The following is a 23891-nucleotide window of genomic DNA, read 5'->3' as shown; positions in this document are numbered from 1 at the left end:
GTTGCCTACTGTTATTGTGTTATTTCTCTCTTCAGATCTGTTAGAATTTGCTTAATTTAGGTGCTCTAATGTTGGGTGGGTATATATTTATAGTTGTTATATCTTCTTGATGAGCTGAAACCTTCATATAAAGATTATATGAGGACCTTCTTTGTCTCTTATTACCATTTTTGGCTTAAAGTCTGTTTTGTCTGTTAGAAGTATCACTACCTCTGCTCTCCTTTTGCTTCCACTTGTATGGAATATCTTTTTTCATTGCTTGTCCCTGAGCCTATGTGTGCCCTTGAAGCTGAAGCAAGTCCCTTGTAAGCAGCATATATTTGGGTCTCTCTCTCTCTTTTTATCCAGCCAGCCATTCTGTACCTTTTGATTACAGAATTCAATCTATTTATATTTAGAGTAATTAGCAATAGACTCACTATTGCCGTCTTATTACTTCCTGTTTTGTAGTTCCATTGTTCCTTTTTTCTTTTTCACTGCCTTCTTTTGTAGATTGGTGGTTTTTCCATGGTGGTATGCTTTGATCTCTTCCCTTTATATTTTATAAATGTTCTATAGGTTTTTACTTTAGTTGTTACCATGAGGTTCACAAATAACATCTTATACAAGAGTCTGTTCTACACTGATAGCTACTTAACATCAATCACAAAAAATTCGACCCTTTCCTCCCAATTTATATTTTTGATGTCATCATTCACCTCTTTTTATAGTGTATATTCATTGACAAATTATCGTAGCTATAGTTTTTTTTTAATCATCTGTTTATTTAATCTTTAAACTATCGGTAAGAGGTTAACACACCATCACATTACAAAATTAGAGGTTTTTGCATCTGACTATTTAATTGCCTTTACTATGTGCTGTATATTTTTGTATGTTTTCATGTTATTAATCAACAACTTTCCATTTCAGCTTGAAAAACTCACTATTTCCTGTTAGGCAGGTCTAGCAGTGATGAACTCCCACAGCTTTTGTTTGCCTAGGAAAAACTTAAAATCTCTTAATTCCTGAAATATAACTATACCTGGCTGGCAATATTTTTCTCTCAGCATTTTGAATATTTCACCCCACATCTCCTGGCCTATAAGATTTCTGCTGAAAAATCTGCTAATAGCCTAATGAGGATTCCTTTGTATTTGGCACTCTTTTTTTCTCTTACCACTTTTAGGACTCACTCTTTGATTTTATTTTTTTTTTACCATTTCATTATAATGTGTCTGAGAGAAGATTATTTGGGATTGAAATAATGAGGTGATCTTTTAGCTTCATGGATTTGAATGTCCAAGTCTCCTAATTTTGGTAAGAGTTCAACAATTATCTTTAAAATTAGACTTTCTGCCCTCTTCTTCTGAAATTCCTATGTTCTGATACCCATTCTTTTGATAGAGGCTAATAGAACCAGTCGGCTTTCTTTGCTCTGTTTTTCTTTGTTCTCTGTGTTATTTCAAAATTCCTGTCTTCTAACTCACTGATTCTTTCTTCTGCGTGATCTATTCTGTTACTGGTGCTCTCTATTGCACTCTTCACTTCCTTCATTCTCTATGATTTGTAACTATTACTCATTTTGTCCATGTAGTATTTTCTAGATTTCTTTGAATTATCTTTGTTCTGTGGTTTTACTGAGTGTTCTCAAAATAGTTACTTTGGATTTTTTAACAGGAAAATTTCAGATCTCCATGTCACTGTGTTCAGTTACTAGAGGAATATTGTGATTTTCTGCTGACCTCACATGTCTTTGATTCTTCATGTTAGCTGGAGTTTTATATTGCTTTTTTTTGCATTTGAAACAATAGTCACCTCCTCCAATCATTACTAGCTGCCTTCAGGTAGAATATATTTTTTTGTTGGCCGTGCTATAAATTTAGATACTTTCTCTCAGAGAAAGTATATAGATAGATATGCCTTGTATAGATATACCTGTTTCACACTTCTTGTACCCTCTGTGGCAAAATTCTTAAGCTTGTATACCTTTGCCAGTTCTTAAAACTCACCAAACGATACTAGAAAAAATTTTCCCCCCTTGAAGGTGGCATTACAGTTTAAGATTATGGATTGTGGTTTCTCTATTATCCACAGACCCTGGCCTGTTTTCTGCACAGGTTCCCTGTCTATCTGAATTTGCTCTCATGGGTTGCCCTCGGGATTGCACAGAAGGAACCAGCTGAAGTGGGGAGAGATGTGGGTTTCGAACTTGAGAGATTAGAGGCGTGTGTGAGCCAATTAAGGGAATCCTTAGGTGAAGTTCTCCCAGCAGAGGGCAAATGGGCTTACTGCCAGAATCCAGAACATAGTAGGATCTCTGTTCCTTTAGTGCCCTTTGATATTCTTATCTGCCTCATTCCTGATGTCCTCCCTCCATCCTAAGCATGGAGCTCCCACTTCAATACTCTGGTATGTGAGACAGAAATGGATTTCCTTAGCAGCATCCCACAGAGCTGGGAAACCTGGGTACTCATTCACTATTCTCCCTTTCTCCAATGGGAGAGACTGTGGGCCTCCTCTACCTCTAAGCTGCACAACCTATGGGGACGGATGATGCTGTTAGAGTTCCTTTACCATTCCACTATCTCCAAATTTGTATTTTTGCTTTCCTTTTCCAGCTGAATGTTGAAATTTCTCTTCTGGAAACCTTGACTTCTACAAGGGTCTCTCATCTGTGGGTATCTTCTAAAGTCAGTATTCTCCAGGTGCTCCCAGACTGGAGCCCAGAGGGGCTAAAACCAGTTCACAGGTACCTGCCAGTTCCACAGCCTGAACCAAGGTCTGTCTGCCTATTAACCAGTGCACAGGTGGGTGACATTCAATATAGGCATATGGGATTAAAATTACCTAATAAAAGCTGGCATGTTCCTCAAATCTCACGAACACATATTACTCATTCTCTATATAAGAATAAATAGGTGAAAAGCAAAGTATCTACTTACTTGTCATCTCTCAGATGACACGTGAGAGTAGAACACGTGAGAACACTTTATTAAAACTGATGTCATCAAAATTGCTACGTTGTAGTCACATTATAGATGTAGAAACCTGATGCTATAGTATGAACTAAACAAGTTCACTGAATTGTATTTGTTTTATTAAATCATGAATTTGTTATATGCAAAAGGATATTATTAGTTAAAATATATATTCATTTGCTTTGATAGGTTTTATTTTAACTTTATTTTCAAATTTATTTTATTACTAGATTTATAATGATAAAGAGATATAGGTACATGATTAAAAATTAAAATAGAACAAATAGTATATATTCAACTTAACATTTTCTAATGTTTTTATTTTCTCAGAAACTTTCTATGTATTTGTAAACTTTCGTAGGCCTAAAAGCAGACACATACACACACGGACACACTCACACACGTGTATCTTTATTTTCACATAATACAAAAGATGTAATAAATACCAACCACAGATTCTACACAATGTATAACAGGAAATGTTTTGTTTCTTTACATGGTAATGGAAAGTGAGAATTCTGGTCAATTGGAAATAAGAATGAACAGAAAATAGTTTATGTGATAGAATAAATGTTGTTTTGATGCATTTGTGTATCTAAAGTAATTTGAATGTGGTTTTTACATTATTTTCTAAATGATATGTTGGTCACTTGAGGTGAGAGGGGAATAGCAGAAAACAAACCCAATAATGGCTTTTCAATAGAAATTGCTTGTTTTCTAAGGAAGTAAATAATTTTGCCAGTAAGTCTGCCATCATTTATGGGGCTCCTGTCTTCACACTGAATCCCAGAACAACTAGAGAGCATTTTCTTTAGAATAGTGCACCAAAATAACTGATATGGAATAATTAATGAGTGGAAATGGCAGGAAAAAATATAGCTTACAGGTTAAGATGAGCCCCTTTAATGATTTTTCTTAGGCTATACAGGCAATTGCAGAAAGGAAAGGATACTGACACTTAGAATGAAGGAAAAGAAAGAGAAGTTCTGGAAATAAATTTCTAAGAAATTTTCAAAATATGGGTTTTTAAAATATCTTCCTTCAATGAAATGTCACCTTTTCATGTATTAGTCTTGTTTATAGTCTAAACAAAGTATGTGTTGTCAGCCAATATTAAAGGATCGTTGAATGATGGAAAGTGTCATATCACTTACTCTAACACTTGAAACATGAAGTCATTTTTATTAAGGTAAGAAAATTCTCACACTTTATTCACACTTTCCATTTTGTATCTTTAGATCTAACTAGTGCTCCCTGTCTACATTGTCTTAGAGTAAGAAAGTTTTCACTATACATTTTATTTTATTAATTTATTTTGTCTCTAATTCATTTTGAGATCATCCTCTCCATACTAGATTCAGACAGAGAAATCCAATGCTCTTAGATGGCAAAGATGATCTACCAGTATCCATTCTCCATATCTTCTTTCACTAATAGAAATGGCTTCCAAATTTTAACTGAGTCCTTTTCACCTTTGTAGCTTTGTTTACTTTATGACTAAGTTTTAATCCAATGAAATTGAGAAGAAGTCACATAGGCATTTCTGTGACATCTTCTGTGTCAAAATCCTCTGCCTGGATTTTATCTTATCATTTTTCCCTTCCCACTGGCTAAAATTCAGGAGGGGTGTTAGTGATCTACCTTGTCCAAGCAAGAAACACTAGATCTTCACTATATGTCAGCTAACTAGAACTTCAATAAAAACTTGAAACAAAACAGAAACAAAAAGTAGCACTAGATCTTAAAATCAGACAAGCAAACCACATGTTGATGAAATGCTACCGTGGCAAACAAAAATCTTGGATAATCAACTGGACCAGGACCCACACACCCTTCCTGGACTATTTTTAGAGAGAAAGAAAGGGAAACAAAACAACAACAAAAACAAAACAGACAAACAACAAACAAAAACAAAAAACTGCTGGCTTGTTCAAGCCACAGTGTTCTGGGGTCTTAGTGATATCATAGTTTTACCTTCACACTAAATAATGCCAAAACTGGCAATGGAATAGTATGCTACCAGTTAAACAAACAAACAAAAAATAAAAGATTAGGCTTTGCCTCAGTGGATAGTTAAGAAAACCTATATTGCAAACTGGAAAACTATGAGCCTTGTTACATTATGGTCAAGTATTTAAACTCTTATCTGCAATAACTTAGAAAATAGACCAAATGCTTTAAAGAGAATGTGATTCTGGGGCTTGCAGATGAAAACAGAATGTTGCCACTATTTAATGTTCCTTAATGCTTTTAGCAAGTAATTATAAGAAATAGATAAGCCCAGTCAAAAAATGACAAATTTCTATGCAGAGATGGAACAGACTACAATTCCTTAAGGAAGATTTTATCTAACCTTTGGATTCAGTTAGTGTAACAATTTTTAGTAGGCAGGGGTGGAAAAGTCATCTGCTTATTTAACTCAAACAATGGAAAATAATGCTCCACACACTTCTCAAACAGCTCTCATTATGACTTTTCAAATAGAAAAATGGAAGCTAGCCTAATGGTAAAGATCCAATTAAGGAGTATATCTTACACCACTAACCTTTTTTCTTTTTCCTTCTTTTTTTTCAGATTGTAACCACTGAAATTAGGGAGAAAGGGGATTATTCTGAAATAGAAGCCAGTATTTAATACAGGTTTAGAGAACTATGTCCAAAAATTAACTTTGGAATGACTGATGGTATATGAAAGTTATTGAAACTATATTAATCTGAAGTGAAGTAAGTTTTTAAAGAAATTACATTGTCAAAGAAATATCTAGCCAAGCTGTGAAAACCCATGTGATAGTTTGAATCCTAAAATTATTCCTAAACTTTCAAATCTACACTAGCAGGAAGTGGCAGTAGAAGCTAGACAGTTCTATAATGCCTACTCCAATACACTCACAGAAGATAATAAACAAAGAAGACTGATCTAAAAGGCCAAATCGGGGCTCATGAAGAACAAGATTAAGTTCTCTCTTTCCAAAAAAGAGTATCACTGTCCAATAAAGAAACTTGTTCCACTGCCAGGACAGAATTTGTGCAATTTCTTTTCAGCAAGATCTCATCATTGATATGAACTGGTAACTCTCATATCTCCTATTTTTTTTTTCCTTTTTCAAATGGAAAAGCGTTTTTGCATTTATATGTACTACCCTCCCTTAGTGATAGTGATCTCTTGGGAATACTGAGCATGGGCACCCTTAAGACCAAGGAGACTGGAGAGTAGAAATTGTTAACTATTCCCCAGGATGCATTTCCTCACTCATACTTTTAGTAATTATCCCTCTTCACTTACCTTTAGCTAAGCACATATCTGCTCAACTTGAGACTATAGTTTTCAGCCTTAAACCTAGGTGTACTCATGTGACTAAGTTCAGTAAAAGGGGAATTGAATGGAAGTTATATATTCAATTCCTAGGTTATCTATCTTACATTTGAAGCTTCTTTTCCTAGATTTCTTCCTGCCCACTTTGCATGGGCTGCACATGAACATGGTATTGCTGAACTACTGTTTATCATGTTGATGAGTACAGATCAATCAGCAAACTTAAGTTCAGACCTGGAAACCACATGTTGACAATGAAAGTTGAGTAGAATCAACCCACCAGCTTAGCTACTAACCTACGATGAGTTCCTGAGTAAACTTTTAGAGTATAATCTGCCTGCCTTCTCTGAACTATTATGGGAAAAATATACTCTCATTTATTTAACTTACTTCATTTTAAGAGTAAATTTGCTACAGCAGCTTAATTTATACTTTAACCTACATAACAATAGCATTATATTATCAAATTACATTTGCTTACTTCTTGCGTTCTGACAAACCATAAACCCTTCTGTGTTAAAAAATTATTTGATTTCGTATTTTCAGTTGTTCCTTAGCAGTTCTATTATGGCTATTTCTCCAAGGCTACTGTGATGGTTAATTTTATGTGTCAACTTGGCTGGTTAAACGTTATTGTGGATGTTTCTGTGATAGTGCTTTCTTGGCTGAAATTAACATTTAAGTTGGCAAATTTTGAGTAAAGCAGATTACCCTCTGTAATGTGGATGGGCCTCTTTCAATAAGTTGAAGGCATTAATAAATCAATGACCGACCTCTCCTGAGCAATAAGGAATTCTTCCAGCAAACTGGCTTCGGATTGCACTTCAACTACTCCCGAAATCTCCAGCCTTGTCAATCTACTCCACCAGATTCGGACTCGCAAAGCCTCTACAATCTTATGAGCCAAGTCCCTAAAAGTTAATTTCTCATTCTCTATCCCTCTCTCACCACACACACATGTTGGTCCTGTTTCTCTGGAGATCTCTGATAAATAGAACTACCCTGCTACTTCTCAGTGTTTAAGGCCATTATAATATCACCATTTTGCTACTGACAGTATGTATCTCAACTTTGGATTATTCCTTTCTGCTATAAATATTTACTTATGTACCAGAAGATTTATTATGTACCAGACTCTAACTTTGAAATACAAGTGAGTCTCTGTCTCATATGACTTATGCTCTGGTGGAAGAGACAGACAATACAAAAATACATATACACATACACACCTAAATACATACATACATATGTACATAAAATGGTGAAAGTCTTGTAAAGAAAAACAAAAGAGCTCAAGAACAACTGAAAGGGAGTCCCTTTAGAGAGTGTGTCAGGGGAGAGTATCTCTTGATGACCCAAGTGCTGAGTGAGGGAGTTGGCCAGGAGGACACTCTTACAAAAAAGAAGTCCAAGCTGAGGAAATAGTAAGGCTTGGTGTGTTTGAGAAAAGTACGATTACAATGTAGTGGATGGAGTAGCCTGAAATTTAAGCTACAAGGGGGTTTCTATATTTGAGATTCTAAAATCTGCAAAAAGGCAGAAGTTATACTAGGGACAATAAATGCCTTAGTCTTTCTGAGACTACCTTTCCAGAGTATATATTTTAAAATTTCTACATATGTTTAGAAGCCATCTCAACATTTATAAGAAATAAGGCCTCTTCCACATGTTGATAACTAGTCAAGAAAAATTCCTAAAAGTTTCCCCAAGTTAAAGATCAGATAAATGTTTCATGCTGTATTTATATAGTTGCATTCCACTTTTTTTTTTTAATTCCTTGTAAATTTTCTATAACTAAGGTGGACTAACCTAGACTCAGTAGCACTTAGGAATTGGGAGAAGTAGTGTGAGCTCCAACATTGACCCTAGTCAAGGCACTAGTCACCTGAAGAGCCACCACTTGCCCCCAACCCTATAATAATAAGGAGGTGAAACCATTCATTAGGAGAATAGAGAGAGAACCTTGAGGACCAGGGTTATCTATCAATATGGAAATTCTTACTTTACCAATAGAGAGGGTCTGAATTATATTTTATTAACATGATAGCATGTTTTCTTACCGTGTATAGATAGCCTTGTATCCAATCTTATAATTTTGGCTTTTAGCCATCATTTGTCCATTTAGTCCTGGTTTTGATAAGCAGGACTTATTAGCAGAAGTGAAAGCTGAAAAACAGAGCCTCCAATTGTAAGGAGTTTCCACTCTCATTAATTATTTTATGACTACTTTGGGAAGGAGAGGCCTCCTTGCAACTGTTGTCCTTAAAATAAATATTTCAGTAGCCCAGCTCTTATCATACAACAAAATCTGGATCCTCCATATAAGTAAGAAAAAGACAATCTCGGTGCTGACAGTGGTTAGAATCAAAAGGCCAATCGCTTTTTCTTTTTTCCCTTTCAAGAAACCAGTGGAAACAGCAGCCCTCTCATGCCAGATGCTACATTTAAGATATAGAAAATCAAGGAGGTTTTATTTTAAAAGAGACTCTACAAAGGTATAGCTTCGGCTGCATGATGAAGTAGCCCTAGATATGGTAGCACTTTCTATCACCACCCCAGGCCCACAGTGGGGAAGGGAAGGAGGGGCTATTAAAACACACAGGAACACAGACACAAAGATTAAGAAACAATTGAGATGAATAGTAAATCTCAGTGTAAGGACAGGAATAAAACCTTGTGGAGAAGGGGCTAGGGAAATAAGTGTTCTGACTTCACTCTTCTCACTCCTTTTAGGACCCTACAGATATGCCCCTACTAGCCAAAAACAACAGTAAGACAGAGGGCGTGGGAACCATGATATAATCTGGGAGTAAGCAGGAAAGAGAAGGATTAAAATGAACCTTGGGGAAGAAATGGGAACTATCAAACATATTTCCCTTTCTCTAGCTAGACAATAGGATCTGTCCCAAGGTGGTTTCATCAGGTGAAATCTCTAAAAATGAGAGAGAAATAATTATTCCTTTCTTCCTAGTATTGATAGAGATAATACATGAGAGAGAAATTAACTGCCCTACTTCAGTATTCCAAAGGACGGTCAACTTTATATCAATATATTAATTACTGTTCCTTCGGTAAGGAGAATGAGGTGGAGGTGGACCGAGATATTGGAAATGTTTTTTTCAATAACCCCCCATCCCCAGCTTGAAGAAGAGCTTCCTGTCAATGGGCTCAAAACTTGGGAAGAGGAACATCTCTACTTACATTGTCCACAGATGCAAGCATACAAAATTAATAATTTTCACAAAACAAAATTGTCCAGGCACATTTATCACACTCATAATACCCAGATTCATTTGTCACTGTTAAAGAATACTATAGTTAATATTGGAAATACATTTGCTTCCTTTCTGAAATGAGGATTCTGAGCCTGACCTTAGGCTACTCTTTATGGATTTGCAAAGTGAAGCCTTAAATGAAAAGATGAGTCTTTCTTTCTAAAGTCAGTTCTTTCTAAAGGTCACCATGCTGAAGATCATAGTAACCTTTATTTTGTGAGTCCCAAAACACCAGAAACACCCATGTAATATAAACTAAGATTTTTCTTTATTTCATCATCTAGTGTTATTCAATAAAGTTTGAATTTTCAAATATATATATATATTTAAAATTCAAAGGAAGTATGTATATATCTCATGAACAAAAATTAAATTAAATTAAATTTCTGAAAAACCACTTAAGTGAGATCTTGCTTCAGTAAAACATCTTTGGATGGGGAAAAAAAAAAAAGATTGCTTTTCTTTCATTGAAAATCCCAGAAGACAGTACGATACTATATCATATGTTTCTTATTTGTTTATAATTCACTTAAATATAGAGTATATTATGTAGCATATTATATGATTGTATTATAGTAGCTTTAACTACATAGACATGTTTTAATTTATACCACAGCCTACACAGGTGCTGTTACATATAAAAAATAAAGAAATAGCACCAAGAAAAAAAGTGTTGATTTGACAGCATTATCAAAAATACTATGAACAAAACCCAGAGTCAAATAGCAAACAAAAATATTTACCAAAAAAAACAAATATTTTAATTTATAAAAAGAGCTTACCAATCAGAATTTCAAGTATTCAAGTTAAAAAAATAATTGAAAAGAGTTGTTTTTTGTTTGTTTAAGATTTATTTATTTCTTTGAGAGAGAGAGAGAGAGAGCATGAGCAGGAGGGGAGAAGGAGAGAGAATCTCAGGCAGACTCCATGTTCCATGGAGCAACGTGGGGCTCAATCTCACCACCCTGAAATCAGGACCTGAGCAGAAACCAAGTCAGAAGCTCAACCAACAGTGCCTCCCAGATACCTCAGAATTTAAAAGAGTTTTAAAGCCAAAATCACACGTCAAATTTGTCTACATCTCTCAATTTCCACTCGAGTCCTAATCGTCATGATTTTTCTCTCTCCTGTACTATAAAAATAGCCTGTTAACTCTTCTAGTAGCTTCCACTCTTGCCTTTCTGGTTAATCCACTATCCACATATCAACCGAAGTAATCTTAGTAACACATCAACTTGATCATGCTTCTTCCCCCAGCTTAAAAGTTCTAATTACTTACCATTACCCTTAGAAATAATTCATAATTTTAACCCATGTTTAAAGAATCTTTCATGGGTTGTTTCTACAGACCACTCTGATTTCTCCCCGTCATTCTCTTTTCCCCTAACCAGCTTTGCTCTAGTAATATCGCTATATGCTCACTGAACACCCCAAGCTTGTCCCCATTTTAGACTTATTCCTTCTCTTTGTAAAGCTCTTCCCTGGAAATGGCTTGTGACTCCCTTCCTAATTAATTCTGGTCTCTGCTTAAATTCATCAAGTTTTTTCTCATCTCAGGATCTTATCATATGCTGCCAAATCTTCCTTAAATTCTTTATCTATTTCATTATAAATATGTTTCCTTATTATTTTTCTGTTTTCCAATTACGCATAAATGTTATAGAGTCACTCTCCATAAACTTTGTGTTTAAAAGATATTCCCTATTTCTAGCTTTAAAATAAAGGCTGTCTTCCACTCATAGCATGATCAATGAGAAAATAAAAAAAAACATTTAATCTTCTATAGTAGATGGGGATATCTATGCTGTGGACAGAGTTCTATGATGCCCTCCCATGACCTGCTCCAGGTTTATACACCTCTTATAATCTCTTCTCCTTGAGTGTAAGTGGAGCATGAGGATATGATGGAATATTGCTCCCATGATTAAGTTACTAATTAGCTGATCTTGAATTTGTAAAAAGGGAGATTATTCTGGAAGGATCTAACCCAAGCTGATGAGTCCTTTTAAAAAGGTGAGAAAAGACATTCTCATCATGGACTCAAATTTGAAGGAAACTGCCATGTTGTAGAGAAGGGAACCCTAACCTATTATGATAACTGGATGAGGATAAGGCCAACAACAAAAATCAGAACAATATCCCTGATGACATTGGCTCAAACAGCTTTAATAATATATTAAATCAAATCTAGAAACATATAAAAATAGAATACATCATAAACAAATGGGATTTAATCCAGGAATGCAAGGTTAGTTCAACATTTGAAAATAAATCTGTTATTTCAACATACCAACAGATTGAAAAAAGAAATCTTAATAGTCTCAGAAAAAGCATTTGCCAAAATTCAATATTCATTCATAAGAAAACCTTAATGCATACTAGGAATAGAAGACAATTTCCTTCTTCTGATAAAGGGCATTAGGAACAAATTTACCAGTTATATGATACTGTTAACAGACTGAATTCACTCTTTCTAAAACCCAGAAGGAGGCTAAGATGACTCTCACTTCCATTAACACTGTACCAAGGGTCTAGCCAAAAAATATTAACTACAAACTTAATTTGGGAATAGATATAAAACTCTAGGTTATCCAGTTCATTTGAGTGAGTTTGGCAGGTTGTCTTTTAAAGAATTTGTTCATTACATCTAAGTTACCAAATAAGGCAAGAAAAACAAAAAGCATACAGATTAAAATAAAACAAAACCATATATTTGCATACTCTATGACTGTCTAAATAAACAATTCCAAAGATAAAAAAATAATAATACTGGTAGCAATAACTGTATTTAGCAAGGTCATAGGATACAAGGTCAATACTAAAAATCAAATTTCATTTCTATATAGCAATAAGAATGAATAGTAACAGACATTTAAATATATGCATTACATATGTATATATATTATGGAAATATATATATACATGCATATTATATAGAAATAGACATATATATAAAACATTTGCATTGAAAAATCACAAAGTGCTTATGGATAAATTTACAAAATATGTACAATATCCATACACCAAAAACTATAAAATATTTCTGGAAAATATTTAAAAGATTTAAATCAATGGAGAAAACGTACTTTGTCCATGGATCAGAAAACTCAATATCATTAAGTTGTTAATTCTTCTCCATTGATCTACAGATTCAAAGTAAGACTAATCGAAATCCCTGTGATATCTTTGTTTTTACTTGCTATTGTTACTAAAAATGAGATCATACAAAGGCTTGACAGAAGACATAGAATACATTTAAATGTAGTGCTAAATTTAAAAAGGAAAAATGATAAAATCTTGAAATTATATGGTAGAATAGTCAACTTTAAAGAGATATGATAAATAATAGTTGAGAAGAAATCTATTTTATAGTTAGAAATAAAAATATATCACTTACAGGTAATAAATAAGAGAAGTGTAAATATATTCCATTATATAAAAGTAAACACTTTGAAAAAATTTATAACCAGAAAAAATTGAATTGTAAAGGAGAGAAATTGAATAAAAATGTATTACTTTCATTTCTTTTTACTAGTGAGATAATGAAGGCTATTTTGAAAATAGAGCATTATACATATGCAATCAGCTTTCGTTATGTATGTATTTACTGAAAAAAAATACATACCCATGTAAATTATTACAATATGCAAAACAAAGAAATTCAATGTAAAAAAATAAGAAAAATAACCTAATAACAGAAAATATGAGTAAATGTGACTATAGAACTCAAATCAAACATTTCTGTCAAATCATTTTTAATAGAGCATTGGTTATATAAATTAAGTTGCAGCCATATAACGAAATATATATAATATAGATGTAGCCATTGAGAAGAACAAGGAAACTCTGTATATACTGATGAGAATAGTCTTCAAGTAAAAATTACAAAATGAAGAAAGGTGAGTTCATATTTTTTTAAATCACACACAGACACACACTGAATATCTCTGAGAAGATGTAGAAGGAATAATTGAATATTGATTTCCTTTGAAGACAGAATTTAGAAGAGACTCTAGAGAGACACTTTTCACAGTATATGCTTTTATATATTTTAAATTTTGTGCATGCACATATTTTATTGATTCAAATATAAATAACATTGTTTTTAATAGGTACTTCCTGCTTTTCTAACTCAACATCTCATTCACAATTTTCAGAAAATAAAAATTTATAATAAGAAATAAATTTGTTTTCATGTTTATTATTTATAGTCTGGTGAGGTAGTAAGCTTTATACAGGATGGAGCCAGGTATGTTCCCCACTGTGCAGAACCTGGTCTACAAGTAGACTCTAAATATGCACATTTTGCAGGAATGAATGAACATAATCAAGTTAATAAAAGATTGATGATTGAATCAACCAAGAGAAAAGGAGTCAAGCAAGTTTTAAAAAATTATTTATAATAGTAAGCAATCACATACAAGTTAAAACCAAAATGAAGTATCATTTTGCCTACCTAATCTGTGAAACACTTTATAATGCCCAGTACTTATGGATGTATGCAAAAAGGCATTTTCAAACGTTGCTGTGTTAGAATGAGTAATCACCATTAGAAAAATTTCCAAAAAGAGAAAAACTAGATTTAACATAAAGTTCTAAACAATAAAGGATTGGCTAAAATATCAGGTATAAAACCTATGATGAAACATTATTACGAAAAACAAACTTATTATAATGCTATGAAAATTTTTTTCACATATTAAGAACCAACCCGTTTATATTTCTGAACACATTTTCCAAAAGAAAACCATACACAAAAATACTGAAAATATGGGGCGCCTGGGTGGCTCAGTTGATTAAGCATCTGACTCTTGATTTTAGTTCATTCAATCATGATCTCAGGGTTCTGAGATCAAGCCCTGCATCAGGCTCCATGCAGGGCTTGAAACTTGCTTAAGATTCTGTCTCCTTCTCCCTGTGCCCTCCCCCCACCCAGCTCTCTCTTCCTCTCTAAAAATAATAATAATAATGATAAAATACTGAAAATATACAAGGCAGGAAGTTCAGATTGGTTATATCTTAACGCTGGAGCTATATGTATATTTAGATATTTTCCATATATTCTATAGTGAACATGTGAATTTTTAAAGATTAAATTTGTAACAGAAAGTAAAAAGCGTGATTCTAAACTGGCAAAACAGCAAAACAAAACAAAAAATAGTAATAAAACATATAATTTCTATCATGAGAGCTGGTCCTATAAAATAATGTTTTAAAGTATTCATTTTCTATTTGGGGTGAGCAGAAGAGAACACTGCAGACAAGATGTGTTGGCATTTGATGTAATCTAAAGAACATGAATTTGACTCTTATATAGTCCTGGATTCAAATATGTCTCCACTTTTCACTAGGACCCAGTCTGACCTCTATGTACCAGACTGTCTTTATGTGGATGAATAGTGGGGTTTCATAGTTACCTGCAAGATAAATTCCCTTTCACTTCTCTGCATCTCAGTTTCCATATCTGAAGTGCTGAAGTGGTGCCAACCCCAAAAGAATTTAACAAAATAATGCTCATAAAAATGCCTAGAACACAGTTACCTTAATGAATGTATATACACCGTACATGTATAAATTATAATGAACATAAACTTTCTATATGTAAATAGAGACACAGACAGGACGCCCATAAAAATGGAGACTTATAATCACATACTGACAAATGGAAGTGCATTATGGAAACTACACTTTTATAAAGAACAAAATAGATATGCATGCAAGTGGAACATAAAAGGCCAGTGTATTTTCTATCTTACATAGGCAATTTTAAGAATAAACAGAAGGGATTTACAGAATTTGATTTATTAATAACACATATTTTATTTTTGGTTCAAAACTAGGTTTATTCTTTTATGATGGGCAGAAATGTGTGAGAAAGAAAGAAAGCCAAGATTTAAGGAAAGACTCTGAGATAAAATATGCACACACAGACTTGAAACAATCTGGTCCTAGGGTAACAAAGTAACAGGTTTTTCTCCACACATTTCCCCACCCCCAGATAGGCACTGAATTCCAGTATGCAAACAAAAGGGACATATTGTAGAGGTGATTCATACAGCTGGAGAGACAAAAGGCTGCACTAGCCAAAGCCAACATTTAACAACCGCCTATCATGAAAAACTTGTTTCTCTCTTTTTGAGGAAAAGTGGCATGTTTGAATAAGTGACATATTCTTTAAAGTTTCCATTTTTAAACATTAACAAATATACCTCAAAATAACAACCAACTTTCTCTTTTTTTATAGAAACCCAGTTTCTCATAAATATCTGTCTGTGCTTTCATCTACATATGTGCTGCTATCTTTCCATAAACTCAATCACAGTGTAATTTAGTCTGTATTGGTAAATGTAGAAAGGCTCTCAGATGGCTTAGAAGAAATAGAACAAAATTAGTTTGGATTTTTTTCCAAGTGGATTGTCACAATCTGTGCATGTTATTTCCCTTATCGTTAGATTTATGCAACATTCAGATTCCCTTTCCTCCTTTATCCATCTCCTATTTTACATAAACAGGGGAAAAATTAAGTGTATATAATCACCTCTCAGTCCTTTATAAACTTTATACAATAGCTAAGAGACTATAATGCTTGAATCGTTGTTACTGGTTTGAATTTGGCATGTGACATCAAAGCAATGTATCTTCTGCTATGCCCAGGAAAATCTTAATCAGAGTTCTAAGCACAAATAAGCAGGGGGAAATTTTTTCTGGCTATGCTGTGTTTTAAAATTCCTGAATCTGGTCACTGTCATGATCATCCTTCAAAGGAACCTCCATTTTAACAAGGTTTTCAACAGACTCTAAAAATAGGTATTAAAGGAGCTTACTTATAGAAATGTGTTTAGTCTCATTTCCAAGAAAGTTTATATTTGACCCAATACTTATTTATTGTATTAAAAATGATTATTGTCTGTTAAACACCCCCCACACACAAACCCCTTTGATATATGTAAATGTCAAAATCACAATCAAATCATTTCTTTCAAGTAGCTCCAAGATAATCTCCAAATTTCAAGGCTCCTTCAACTTCTATTGAATGTTATTCTAATAAGAGGATGAGACTAAAATTTAAGCATCTTCTTCCCAACCAGTGACAATGTTATCAGAGCTATTTCAAATAATCAAATTTAAAAGATGTTTCTAATTCTCCTAGATTCAATTGATTTCTTATTGTGTACTTCCTAAACCCTTTATTCACATGTTTATGATGAACACTTCCAAACTGAATGTCAATTACCCATTTATACTATATTTTCTTTCTTACTAGCGCTCCCTATGGAATGGAGCTTTGTTCTTGTCTCCTCCCCCTCTGTACGCAGGTTTAAAACACAGTGCTGAAACATTCCTGTAATTCAATGAGTTATCTATTGTATGGTAATCTGGTTTAAAGTCCACAGTCACAATTCTGATGTGTAGAAAACTGTTTTCACCATACTGAATTTAATTGTATTAGGCACCTCCATTTCTGCTAGGAAGTGGATAAATAACACCGCCATTTCAGATTCAAGATACCCTAGTCACTTTCAGGTTAATATGGTTTCCTTAGGGGAAATACTCAGACTTTCAGGATTTCTTTACATACTCCCTTCTCTTCATCTTTCATTAGAGTTTAGAAGAGGCTTGCATAATGGCTGGGCATTGCATAATGGCTGGGCAGGTGAAAAAAACTGGGCGAACAGTCTATAATGTTCCATGAGGTTATCCAGGATTCAGGTCCCTTAGGGTATTTTTCTAGGCTCCAGAGGGTCAAAGCTAACTCACCAGTACTCCATCCATGTTTCAGAGTGTAAGGAAGGAGGATGAGAGGAAGTGAAGGGTATGGATTTTCCTATTTAAATGTATGACTTGGCATGCGCCCCAGTACCTTTGCCATGTAGCAGCCCCACACCTCCTCCTTGGTAATTTCAGTAATGATGGCTGAGCTGTCCATGGGGCCACAGGCTCAGCTCTGGGCAGACTCTGGCCCCAACACCAGGCCTCCCTAGGGAGAAGGGGAGGGATCCCCACAAGCTTTAGAGGGGATGAGAGTCAGGTTCTAAAGGGGATGGGGAGGGGAAGGGGGACAGGAGGGGGTGTGCATGCATGCACACACACACACACACACACACACAGATATAACACGGAAGTTGTACACATTATTCTGCTTATACGTAATTGATTGAAACTTAGTTTCATGGATTATATTAACAGAAGAGGTAGAGTACATACATTAATAACTACATTATAAGGAAGAAATAATTTTCACTAAAATGTATAAAAATAACATCTATGAATAGTTGAGCAGGAAGAATTAATTCACCTTAAGGAATTAAGTAAACCATTTGAGAGCATGTCTCCTATAAAATAAACTGAATGTATCACGTTTGACTGATTTATTGAACTAATATTTAGTGATCTCATTCATGTAAGTAATGGGAAGTTAGCTAATATGAAGCAAAACAATTACTGTATATTCCTTAAGTGAGTTATTAATTTTTATGTAATTTTATTACTTGACCAAAGTGGAAATATGAAGGTGAAATCTGGTATTTTTTGACGTTTTTAAAGAGTTCAGGGTTTCCATGGGTCATAAAATAGTCATATTCAATGTCATGAATCAGGGTGATAGCAAAAAGGATCTTTCAGTCAAGTGTCTTCTTTTTATCAGTAAAGGGAAAACTTACATACACGCTCTCTAGAAGACGTAAACTTTTGCTTTATGACCAGAAGTGCAAGAAAATTACAATTATCTTGATAAGGAGATATTCCTATAACTAACTTAAATCGAAAATAGCTAGACTGACTCCATATGATGGAGCACATTGCCACTCTAATAAAATCAAGGTTTGTATAATACATAAATAGAGGAGGAATGTCTTTTGGGTAAGCAAATAACAGGTTCTGTCACAACTATGTAACCATTCAAATTACAGCCTTTATGTGGTCTAATTCTTGAGCAACTTAAAGATTACTCCCAATGTCCACTGCCTCTTCAGACAACTCACTTCATAAATAATCGATTTCATCTCTCTCCTTAATAAACAATATTCTCTTTCTACTTTCTCTTCACTGCTGGAATTATAAACATAATCTTGTATCTACCATAATTAAAATAAATAAATCTCCCCTCATTTTAATGATTGATTAGGCACCTGGCAACTCCTCGCCTTCTCTCCATGGCCAAGTATTTCTAAAGTACAATTGTTGCTCATTGTCTCTGCTCATTTACTCCCCTTTCAGTTTCTAATACATATCAGTCTGACCTCTGCTGTCACAACCACCACTATACTAAAGTCAACAACAGCCAAAGGTCTTCGTATTTCCAATGCAATAGACAATTTTCTGTCTTTATAAAACCTAAGCTCTGTGCAACATTTCAATATGTTTTCTACTACTAAAGTTATAGCTTCCTTTGGCTCCTGAGGAACTACTCCTTATTGGGTTTCCTCATACCTTTCTGAACACATCTTGTTCATTTTAGTGATTTATGTCTTTTATTTGTATACCCACTCTTGATGCAGGATACCAATATGATAAAAACACTCCACATTAGGGAATGTATAGAAATGCAAAGAAATGCCATATATCATGTCACTATGTTATAAATAGAACAGAACTGACTTTGTTAAACCATTAAATTATCCCATCAATGGTTGTAAATTTTAGGTGAACATGAGAATCATCTGGAAATAAAGAAATTTATTCTTACTCTTTTAGTTCTCCATTCACTTGACAAATATTTATCAGATGTCCACTATAAACCAGAAAGTCTTCAAGGCACTGCATATACAGAAGTGAATAGTCAATGAAGAGATTAAGATATAAAAGAAGGAAAATAAGTCATAGTAAAAATCAGGATAAAAAAAATATATTAGTTAAAACCGTAGAGCAAAATGAACAACTAACTCCCTGAAATTAAGAACTTAGCAGATACNTGAATAGTCAATGAAGAGATTAAGATATAAAAGAAGGAAAATAAGTCATAGTAAAAATCAGGATAAAAAAAAATATATTAGTTAAAACCGTAGAGCAAAATGAACAACTTACTCCCTGAAATTAAGAACTTAGCAGATACGTGTTTCATATACATAATAAAATTGGAACAATATAAAGAAAATTAAGCTACCTTCTTTTCACAACTGACATGCAAATTTGTAAATATTTTTTTCTTTTTTTAAAGATTTTATTTATTTATTTGTCAGAGAGCGAGAGAGTGCACAAGCAGGGGGAGCGGCAGGCAGAGGGAGAAGCAGGCCCTCTGCAGAGTAAGGAGCCTGATGAGGGACTCAACCCCAGGATCCTGGGATCATGAGCTGAGCTGAAGGCAGATGCCTAACTGACTGAGTCACCCAGCCTTCCCAAATTTGTAAATATTTCTATATAATTTTTAGAATCAATACCTAAACCTGAGAAATATATCATTAAAAAAATTATCCAGACTAATCTCACTCAACAATATTGATGAAAAAATCTTCAATAACATATCATCAAACATAAATCAATACCTAAATAAAAATATTTTAATATAAACAAGGTAGGAATTCAAGGTCGGTTCACTATTAGATACTCTATTAATATTACCACACTGATTTATCTAAGGAGGAAATGCATCAAAATGTCTCTGGAGATCATGAGACTGTCTGACAAAATTTTGAAGCCCATAGCTGCGAAATATCACTCAGTAAAATATGAATTGTGGACACAATGAAATACCACTGATACCCACCAGAATGGCTAAAATGAAAAAGAGGGAAAATCCCAAATTTTGTTAAAGATAGGGAGTAATCAGAACTTTCATACACTGTTGCAAAGCGTATAAATTAGTACAGCAACTATGTAAAATAGTATAGCAGTAACTGTTAAAGGTGAATGTCTGTATAACCTATGACCCACCAATTTTATTCTTAGGTATTACTGACCAAGATGGCTTTAACATTTCCCTCAACCTTCAATCAAATGTTAGACAGGCTTCTTTTTTACTCTTGTACCCAATCACCCTTTCCTAAAACATTTATTTTAGAAAACTTGTCATTGTAAATTCTTTGCCTCTTTGAATTACAAACTTTTAAAAAAGCCTCTTGCTAGGTTTGTAACCCAAGACTGTCTATTTTAGGACATGGGGACTATCCCTTTGAAATATAACCAATAAAGAAGACAGCAACCTTATCTCTCAGGATAAGGTTAGGATAGAAACATAGCTTCAGNAGAAGACAGCAACCTTATCTCTCAGTCTCTGCTGGAGGATAGAAACCTAGCTTCAATGGGTGCTTAGCTCCAAGCTGTAGCAGTACCTCCTATCTTGAATGTTGGTAATTGGGTACGGCCAATTAGCAAACACAGATGGCCTATCATCCTCCTATCCTGGCTTTTAGAAACTCTTCTGACTGTTGTTTCAGTGGAGTTGAGCTTAGACTGCATTCTGGTCTCTATTACAACAGCCTTGAATAAAGTCATTCTTTTACTTTTTTTTCTTTTTTTGTTTTCTAAGTAGGCTCCATGGCTAGTGTGGAGCCCAATGTGGGGCTTGATATCACAACCCTGAAATCAAGACCTGAGCTAAGATCAAGTGGTGGATGCTTAACTGACTGAGCCACCCAGGAACCCCTTGAATAAAGTCTTTCTTACCTTCTTTTGTCCAGTCAATTTTTGCTTTGGTGTTCTCATCAGAAATGCAAATATATGCACTAAAAAAGAAAAAAAAATACAAGAATATTCACGGCAGCATTATTCAAAATAACCCCAAACAGAAAACTAGCCAACATCAACAGTTGAATGAATATATAAATCATGGTACAGTCACAATATAATTTTATTGAATAATGAGAAAAAATGTACTACAACTATAGGCAACCTATGGATCAGTTTTTAAAAACATAATGCCAAGTAAAAGAAGCTAGTCAGAAAAAAGTATATACTGTTTGATTCAATTCATATAAATTACAAAAACAGTGAAGCTCATCTATGTTTTTAGAAATAGGGTGTTGATTATCCTTGGTGGGGACAGGAGGAGAGAGTTATTCAAGAGTTTTCTGGCTACAATCTAGTGCTAACCCAGTCAACATCAAGAAGTGCTGGTCATACTTTGTTTCTTGACCAAGGTGCCAGGTACATAAGTGTGTTCAGATTGTCAAAATTCAGCACATTGTACTGTTATGTAATATGCACTTTTTTTAAAGGGATATAACACTTAACATTTTTAAAAGTCACCCAAGGATCTTGTTAAATTTGCAGATTTCAGTGCTACAACTCTAGAGATTCTGACTTAGAGTATCTAGTATGAGGCTAGGATACGTATAATTTAACAAGTAGGTGGTCTTTGAAGCATAAATATTGCCTTAAAAAATCCCCACACTATTGTCAGTAAATATATTATGTTCATTTACTTTTGCTCACCAGATGTAGCTTGCTATAATGCCAGAGCATCCTTTGCTGCTCCAGGAAAAAAAAAAAAATGCTATTTTGAGCTATGAACCAAGGATTGATTTAAGATATATATTTTATGTATTGCATCTAGCCTTGCTATTTGTCAGATTTTATAGAAACCTCCATTCTCTCATTTGTGTATGTTCTAGGCAGCCATCCGAAGAGGTGACGAGTTGTCTTTTTCTCTCCAAGCTTATATTCTGGCAAATTCCACCTTTAGTCATTTAATAAAATATAGTTGTGCATGTTTCATGCATATGGTCCAAAGCTTAACCCTTACAGTCAGAAAGCCTATGTGAGATCTTTAACATATTTCAACCTCCCTTACAATGTATCAAATGGAAATTTTAATAATTTGCATTTAACTTTAATAAGTTGCTTGCATGGATTAGATTCATTTAACCCTCAAAAAAGTCTATGACAAACTGTTAGCCCTGATTTGCAGATGCGTGAACTGAGGCACAGAAAGGTTGTACGACTTGCCTTAACCACACAGAGCTAGGGAGTAGCACAGACGGAACTTGAACCGAGGCCACATGGCTCCAGAGCTTGGGAGCTCAGCCACCTCACCCCACTGCCCCTCCTCAGGGTGGGCGTGTCATTGCTTAGGCTCAGCCTCAGCACTTCCTGCCTGACTTGCTGCATGGGGCAGACTTGTTTTTTGAAAAGTTGATGTTATGTAATGCAAACATGTTGATAAGGTGTGTTAGGATGCCTGGGTGGCTCAGTCGGTTAAGTGTCTGCCTTCCACTCAGGCCATGATCCCAGGGTCCTGAGAATGAACCCCACACTAAGCTACCCCCTCAGTGGGGAGTCTGCTTTTCCCTCTCCATCTGCCTCTTCCCTAGCTCATGCTCTCTCTCCCACTAGGGGGGGAAAAAAAAAGATAAAGTGTATTAATGGAGTGTATTTTGAAACAGTCTGACCCTCCAGCGTGAAAAATGTAAAATAAAATAAAATAAAAATTAATAATAATAAATAATAATACATTTTGTTACACTGGCAATCAAATGAGATAGCCTATGAAAGTGTAAACTGTAAAGAAATGTGCAAATGCCAGTTAGTTCTGCATTACAAAAGTTAACCAAAGAGTGTGTCATAACAAAGAGGGGTGATTGTTCATCATCAGCTACTCCAGTTGTCTATGGTCCCACACAAAAGCAGAACTTTTTTCAAAGGTATCAGTTGTATTAGCCACATTCTCTGCACCTGCATCCAAAAAAATGGCCACTTCAGGAGAAAGCAGACAATCCCGCAGATTTTGCCACTCTAAATCCAAGCTTGTTAAACCCACAGGGCCAAACACACCCTGTTTCTCAATTTCCATTCCAATTTGCCCCAAAGACTCTGAAGCTTCCTCCACTCCTCTGTTATTTCTATTGTATCTTCTCTTCCCTCTTTTTTTTTTTTTTAAGATTTTATTTATTGAGAGAGAGAGAGAGCACAAGTGGTGGGGAGGGGAAGGGTAGACAGGGAGAAGCCTACTCCACGCTGAGCAGGGAGCCTGACGCAGGACTCAATCCCGGGACCCTGAGATCATGACCTGAGCAGAAGTCAGATGCTTAATCAACTGAGCCAACCAGGCACCCCTCTTCCCTCACCTTCAACAGATGACTTCTCCCCTCATGTCGTATTTAGAAAGTAAAGACTTGTTTGGGAAATGTTAAAATCTACCACCATTAGGCTTACCAATATGTTTCCTTTCACAATCTCCTAAGGCAAGAAAGGTAGCCCTGAATGCCAGCCTCTCACGTTTTACTACATGGTTGCAGTGACAGTTAAGCATGTTAAATGAATCTTTCCCCTCTCTCCCACAGTCAAATTTCTTCACAGGTTCAATACTTAATATTTCCACTTCTTAACATCCTACTCATTCTTCCATCCAGTACAAACTGGCCTCTTCCCACTACATCATCAATAAGTGCTCTTTAAAACAAAGGGAAAA

At 34.7% G+C, this 23891-nt stretch overlaps 1 long non-coding RNA gene across 2 annotated transcripts in view; it reads left to right on the top strand.

Annotated features, from left to right (window-relative positions):
• Positions 1-23891, top strand: part of LOC117796689 — a 463405-nt gene that overhangs the window by 208027 nt on the left and 231487 nt on the right. Inside the window, exons 3-4 of one of the 2 annotated variants that reach the window (XR_004621312.1) lie at positions 2601-2789; positions 5535-5976. This is a non-coding gene — a long non-coding RNA (uncharacterized LOC117796689). Of the gene's footprint in view, positions 1-2600; positions 2790-5534; positions 5977-23891 lie in introns of those variants that run through there. The other variant, XR_004621313.1, reaches the window with a different exon arrangement.

Source organism: Ailuropoda melanoleuca, chromosome 16 (assembly GCF_002007445.2).
Source record: "Ailuropoda melanoleuca isolate Jingjing chromosome 16, ASM200744v2, whole genome shotgun sequence".
NCBI lineage: Eukaryota > Metazoa > Chordata > Mammalia > Carnivora > Ursidae > Ailuropoda > Ailuropoda melanoleuca.
The sequence above is the reverse complement of the archived record's forward strand: the minus strand, read 5'-3'. Positions and strand labels throughout refer to the sequence as shown.